This window comes from Camelus bactrianus, chromosome 9, assembly GCF_048773025.1.
Source record: "Camelus bactrianus isolate YW-2024 breed Bactrian camel chromosome 9, ASM4877302v1, whole genome shotgun sequence".
Lineage (NCBI taxonomy): Eukaryota > Metazoa > Chordata > Mammalia > Artiodactyla > Camelidae > Camelus > Camelus bactrianus.
In genome coordinates this window covers 33,634,149-33,641,011 of record NC_133547.1, presented here as the reverse complement: position 1 = coordinate 33,641,011, position 6,863 = coordinate 33,634,149, and positions in this window count along the sequence as shown.

Here is a 6,863-nt window from a genome sequence, read left to right as displayed (position 1 = left end):
AGGTAGGACTTTGGTGTCACTATTTTTAAAACAAACACCACCCCCCACCCCAGGTGACCCTCTTGCAGCCAGAATTAAGAATCATATTTCAGTATGAATCTCACGTTATAACTGTTTTAATGTTAAATTTATATACATCCTTTAAACCAGCCAGTTGAGGAAATTGCTGGGAAAGTTACGTTTTGATAAAGTTAAAGTGTCTTCAGGCCCCTGTTCTTGCAGTTTCTATATGACCCCTCCAACACAACCCCTGTCCCATTCCCTTAGTCAGTTTTGTCTGTTTGTGGGAAAGCGTTAAGCACGCAGTTCATTCATCCTGCAAACCATCTCTTCTCCTCTTGGGCCCATCTTAAAGTTTAGAAAGGATGGCCCCTGCTGGGGCAGAAAGCTGGTGGGAGCCAGAGCACCAGATGGCTCCACTGGCCTCAAGATGGTTGTTTCTTCATGCCGTGTGATAATGCAGGCAAAGATTTTGCGATGTGTCTACAAGCATGGGGATGCCAGAGATCGCAGCAACACCAGAAGCTAAGAGAAAGGCATGGAACAGACTCTCTCCTAAGCCTTTAGAGACAGCATGGTCCATCAGCACCTCAGTTTAGGGCATCTAGATTTCAGAACTGCAAAGAGAATATATTTCTATTGTTTTAAGCCACCCAGGTGAAAAAAAAAGATTGTTGTTCCTTGCCAGGTGAACAGATTCAGGTTTTTTATTAGGGGATAAATACCATTTACTCCTACACCTCTTCCTGTCTTCAAAAGCATCTCAGCAAATGCTTGCTACTCTGGGAAGCCTCCTGTGCCCACTCGCTCTCCTCCAGTTTTGTGCACGCTGCCTCCTCGGGACTGTCAGCATTTCCCAGGGAAAATGTGTCAGCGGACTGGAAGGGCATGGTGGAGGTGTCTGTGTTCCTCACAGGACTGTGAACTTGAGCACAGAGGTTTTTAGTTCACATCTGTAGGTCTTTAGCAGCTTCTCAATAAGCTTTGTTGAATGAATGAATGAAAGAAAGAAATATGAATCCACAGTCAATTTGCCAATCTCTGTGCATCAATATGAGTTATTTTCTTTGACTCCTTTCTCACTGTCTCCATTCTTTCCAGACCAGCAAAGACACCAGCAACAGCAGCCCATGGAACTTTCCCAAAACTTTTCTGATAAAGGCTCTTCACAGTTCTGCTCTCAGCAGGAAGCTGCCCTGAACCAGGTTTCACTCTGACTTCTAGATCAAATGATGAAAAGTCTACCCAAGAAAATGAAATCTACGGAGCACTTAACTTCTGAAGCACTTGGAGACAATATGGGAAAAAAAGAAAAGTGAAGTGAAATAAAAGGGTTCAACCCATACGTCTTCTGAGGCAGGTACCTGGGTGAGCAACAAAAGGCATATGATCTTAATTAAGGATGCCACAGCTCAGTGAGGGGGAAAAAATTATAGTTCACCGGAACCCAAGTAGGAAAAAGCTTTCTGAAGAAGGTGGAAAGTAAGCCGGTCACTAAAAGGACTGACGCTGCGTGGCACGTAAAAATAGGCAAGAAGAAGCCTTAATGCAGAACTCAGAAGGGACAGGATCTATTTTTATCCAGCACGTCGTTTGGAACACTGAGCCTATTTGTGCAGGAACAAGAAAACACATAACATTTCGGATGTTCAGATAGAGTCATTATTTAAGTACAGAACATGCTTTAGAAAAACTTCTGGAAGTCTAATCTCTTATCACAATTTCCTCAGGTTAGCAGATTTGAGGGAAAGGAGAGTTTGAATCTTTTACCTTATATAGTTCAGATTTTTTACAAGAATTATATTACTCTTTTAAATAAAAATAACATAGTGACTTAAAGCCCCAATGTATGCTTTCAATGAAATATTCGATTAAATGGGATTCTAATTATGATGTAAGTCAGGTATATTAATGCACAGTGTTGGAGCCCATTAAAACCAAGAGAACAGTACAATTTGGAAAAGAATTGCCCAGGGTTTATTATTAAGACAATGTTAAAATGTATATTAAATTCTTTAAATGGCCTGTTTATTGGATGTTGCTCATTGTTGTGTGAGTGCTAAAAAAAGAATGCCTTCATTCACTCAAGCATGTCAGAAAGGGGGAGGGAAGGATAGATTAGGAGTTTGTAATTTGCAGATACTACTATATATAAAGTTAGATAAACAACGAGTTCCTGCTGTAGAGCACAGGGAACTATATTCAATAACTTGCAATAGCCTATAATGAAAAAGAATATATATGTGTGTAACTGAATCACTGTGCTGTACACCAGAAATTAACACATTGTCAATCAACTATACTTCAATAAAAGTGCATGGGCAGGTGGCTATGGAAACTTCAAACCCGAACTCTCTTCTTTTGGGCCAGCTAATCTTTTTCAACACTGCATTAAACATTTGTTTTTTTAATTTCAAGAGTTTTTTTCCATCATGTCTCAATGTCTGAATTCTTGGCCTTTTTTGATTTTTCATGCCAGCTGATACTCAGCAAGAGATGATTAATTTATGTATACATCTCGGAGACTCCCTGCCTTGAAACATGCTCTACTTTCAAAGCAATAAAACCTGGCACGTCTGGTATTTTATTTTGATGCGCTCGTTCACAGCATTCAGGCCATATTTAAAAGAGACTGGCAATGTGTAATACGGTAAAAAGGTCAGGTGATGGGTTTTGGTGTTAATTAAGGCTGTGTTTAAATTTGGGCAGTTCTTGCTAGTTGTCATGACCTTGGACAAATCACTTCACTTCTGCATGTCTATTTCTTCTGCCTAAAATCTCTCAGGTTTTAACTATACTGTAAAACTTACTATAAAACCTTCATAGTAAGATAGCTTATAGATTGACTTATAGATTTATGGCACTTCGTACATCATCTGGCTTATAGTAATCACTCCAAAAAATGTATTCTTAACATCCCCCAAAGGCTTAACTGCTTTTGCAGGTCTGCACATGCCAGGCTGCAAATCTAACTGGGATCTTCTGAACTGACAAAATGTCTTGCTCGTAGGTCTTTGCTTTAGAATATTCTGCCTGGGGACTTTGATTCCCACCTGTGCAGGGTGGCTCTGCCCTGGGACCGGCTGAATGGGAGCCCCATGGGCATCTGTAACTTTCTCTGCACAAGCAGCCCTGTTGTTTCATTAAGAGTGGTTTAAAATTATCTTTATTTTTTATGTCTTAATTTTTTTTTAATCCATGTCTTTTTGTTTGATGTATTCTTAACTTATTTTCGACTATTCTACCTCATTCTTTTAAATCTTCAATTCCTTAGTGGTATTATTTCACTGCCTTTTTTATCCTTTAATTTGCCTCTCATTTTAAGCAGTTTATCCACTTATATAAATATTTTATCATTTTAATTCATATTTTGATTTTTTATTGAATTATATTTTATACTTATTTTTCCAATATTTTTTATTTTAATATTTTTGAAATTGCAATATTTTAAAAACTGTTAAATCTATATTTTTATTTCTCTTACCTATTAAATAATGGGTAAATATTCAGGGAAAAAAATTTAGACTAGTTCATTTCTGAAAGCAGATTCAGGGAATTTTTCCTACTCCAGTTTGCCATGAGAAGGATTAGCATATTGGAGACATTGGGTGGTGGCACGTCTACCATGACCAGGAAGGGATTGTCCAAATTTATCCATTTAAAAACAAAACAGAAGCCAGAACTCCGGTCCATCTGGAGCAGTGGAGACTCAAAAGGAGAGAGCGCCTGTCTCCTGGATCACAACTCCCCTCCACAAAGAAGTCTTCTGGAAACAGAGACTGGGTCAACTTCATAAGGTAAAACCGCACAGTACTTTAAACGGGCTTCAGTTACTACACAATTAGTTGGTTGAGATACAGGGGTACAAAAAAAAGGGTTCACATGGCCAGCCTGAGCCTGGTTTCCTTACATAAGCCCGCTTTCGCGCTTAGCCTTGGCTTGCGCCTGGGAACTTGACTGGTAAACAGATGCCTGTGCTACAGTCAGACTTGCCCTGATGGTAAGGGTGGTTCACTGTCCCCGGACCACGCAGACAGTAAGGTTTACACAGAACGCCTGCTTCCCTTCTGCAAGTCTGGAATCTTGGTTCGTGCTGGGTGCAGGGTGCTTATGCGACCAGCCCCCAGTAAAAAACCTTGGGTGCCCAGCTAGTGTCTAATGAGCTTGACTGGTAGACAACACTTCACATGTGTTGTCACCAGCGGTTGCTGAAGAGCTACGCACATCCTGCGTGGCTCCTGGGAGAGGGCTCTTGGACGCTTGCAGCTGGTTTCCTCCGGACCTCACTCTGTGCAACTCTCCCCTTTGCTGATTTTGATTTTCCTCCAATAGTAGTAAGTCTTAGCTGTGAATTCAACCACATGCTGACTCTTGTGAGTCACTGTAGCAAATCAGTAAACCTGGCGGTGATCCTGGGGACCCCAGCAAACGGGGTTTCTCCTGTCTCCAGACTGGCTGATAAGTAATTAGTTCCTGGCTTAGTAACAGACTTTCATCTCTCCTCCAGACCGGATGGTGGAACCTTCCTATTTTGGTTTACCTTAACAGTTAATGGTCCTAACCACCTGCCTCTTAAACAGGAAAATCAAGGATAATTTTTCCCCATCAATCTGACTGTCAAAGAGATCCAAGTATTCTCAAGTCTCAGTTTGTCAGCTTGTGGATGGTCAAGGTCCGTCTCAGCAGTCCCGCTTCTTGTCATGACAGCACAGCCATCTCGGGGCCAGCGCCCCTCACTCAGGCTCTGGTGTGGTATCTGAGAAAGAGCCTGGTGCTCTGTGCTGACGGGACAGAACCTCTGAGCCCAGGCATTCTGCCACCCACGTCTCTGCCCTGTTTTACGGTTTCTGCAGTGTCGCCCTTTGACGAGGCCCCTGGGCGCTTATTCCTTGGTCACCGAAGGCCTGTGATGTAAGTGGTAATGTTAGCCATGGGCCAGGCTTCAAGCAGCAGGGTGAGTCTGGAATCAGCTGCTATACTTGTGAAAGAAATTGGTCTGAAAAGTGGCCAAGGGAGAAAGAGGAAGTGAATTTTATGTTTCCTCAAATCAGGAGGAACCAGGCCTTTCCCACCCTGCTGGTCACTGTCAGCAGACACCGTGTAACGTCACAGCCCAAGTTACATGAGAAGTTAATTGGTTGCATCTTTCTGAACAGAAAAAAACTGCCTGGAACTTGCCTCTTGGAGTAGGAGGCCTGTCTCAGAATGTGCTGTATGGTGTTAAACGTCTCTCTGCCTGCAAGAAATCTAGATTTTTTTTTTAAATGGTTCCATTTCCTCCAGAGTTTTACTTTTTTTTTTCCAACAAAGATAAAATGGACTGGCTTCTTTAATCTCATGTTTCCGGGACCCCTATATCTTCCAATACAATACTTCTCAGTACAAAAAGCACATGTTATCCTTTGCAGCCTAGTCTCCATCAGCTCTCAGTAAAGGCCAGGTATATACTAGATTGATAGAGAGAAAGAGAGTAATAGACAGATACTCATATAGACTATTATTACACTATTCTGATCTCTGGTTTCAAACTGTCTTTTCAACTTTCTATTCCATGTACCTGACACAATCATTGCAGGGGATCTAGATGTCAAGATTGACAATCTCACTTGGAGAGAAGCTCTTTCTTTTTGAGAGCTCTTCTTTAAAAAAAAAATGTTTAAACTGCTTTACTGAGACATGAGTAATATACAGAACGCTGTGCATATTTAACGTATACAACCTGGTGAGTTTGGAGCTAAGTGTGCCTCCATGAAGACATCACCAGTCTGTGCCAGGAACATGTCCATCACCTCCAGAAGTTCCCTCCCATCCTCCTTATTATTATTATTGTTATTGTTTTGTGATAAGAAGACTTAAGATCTCTGTTAGCAAATTAGTCAAAGGGCACAAAGTTTCAGTTACACAGATGAGTAAGTTCTAGGGACCTACTGCACAGCATAGAGCTTACAGGTAAGCATCATGTATTATTCTTAACATTTTGAGGAAAGTAAACTCTAATCAGGCGTCCTGGAGCTGACCAAATGTGTGCACTTAGTGTAAATGTGCCCAAACTTAGATGAGAAAATCCACATCCTACGACATTTGAGAGGCTGTTCATCTCAGCTTTAAGTCCCAGCATCAGTTGCCTCAAAACTTGGCGTCCGAAGCCCCTTCTCACTCCTCTGCGATACGTCTGCTCCAATCTTTGAAGCCACCTAAAATCCTTCTGGGAGACAGCCATTACATAAACAAACAAAAAGCACTTGATAGATTGTTATCGCTGATCCTGAAGTGTAACGTCAATATAAACACTTGCAGCTGGAGTCATTGCCACAGTTGATTCGACTCATTTCTCACGTAACAGCCCAGCTTCTCAAAAAAACTCTGATCAACTTGACTCACAGCCAAAGAGAAAGAGCAAGTGGCGAGTCGCCTCCATTTTGGTGGCACACGGGTGAAAACAAGACATGGCGCGGGAAGAGGTCAATGAAGTTATGTTCGTCCGTTTAAAACCAGTTTCAAATAACTGAATTCTGCGTTAAAAGCCGTCTTTTCAGTATCAGTTTTTATTTGAACTCATCGAAAAAAGTTTTAAGTTTTCTAGAAAAGCTATTTTTCCCCTCCTTGAGATGATTATCATAATTCAATCCATAAAGAAGGAACTGGGTGGGAATATATTAACATTTCAATCCAGCTCAAAATAACTTAATGCAATGATTTTCTATGTACCTTTCTCTGCCATGGGTGCCACCTCTATGCAACCTACGTGTAAATAAAAGTTTTCTCTTATGTTGTAAATTATATCTCGCTGTAATTGGAAACCTCCCTGGTTACTCTTCTGAGCAGACATGCAGTGACCAAATTCTGGCTTGGTTGAGTGTTGC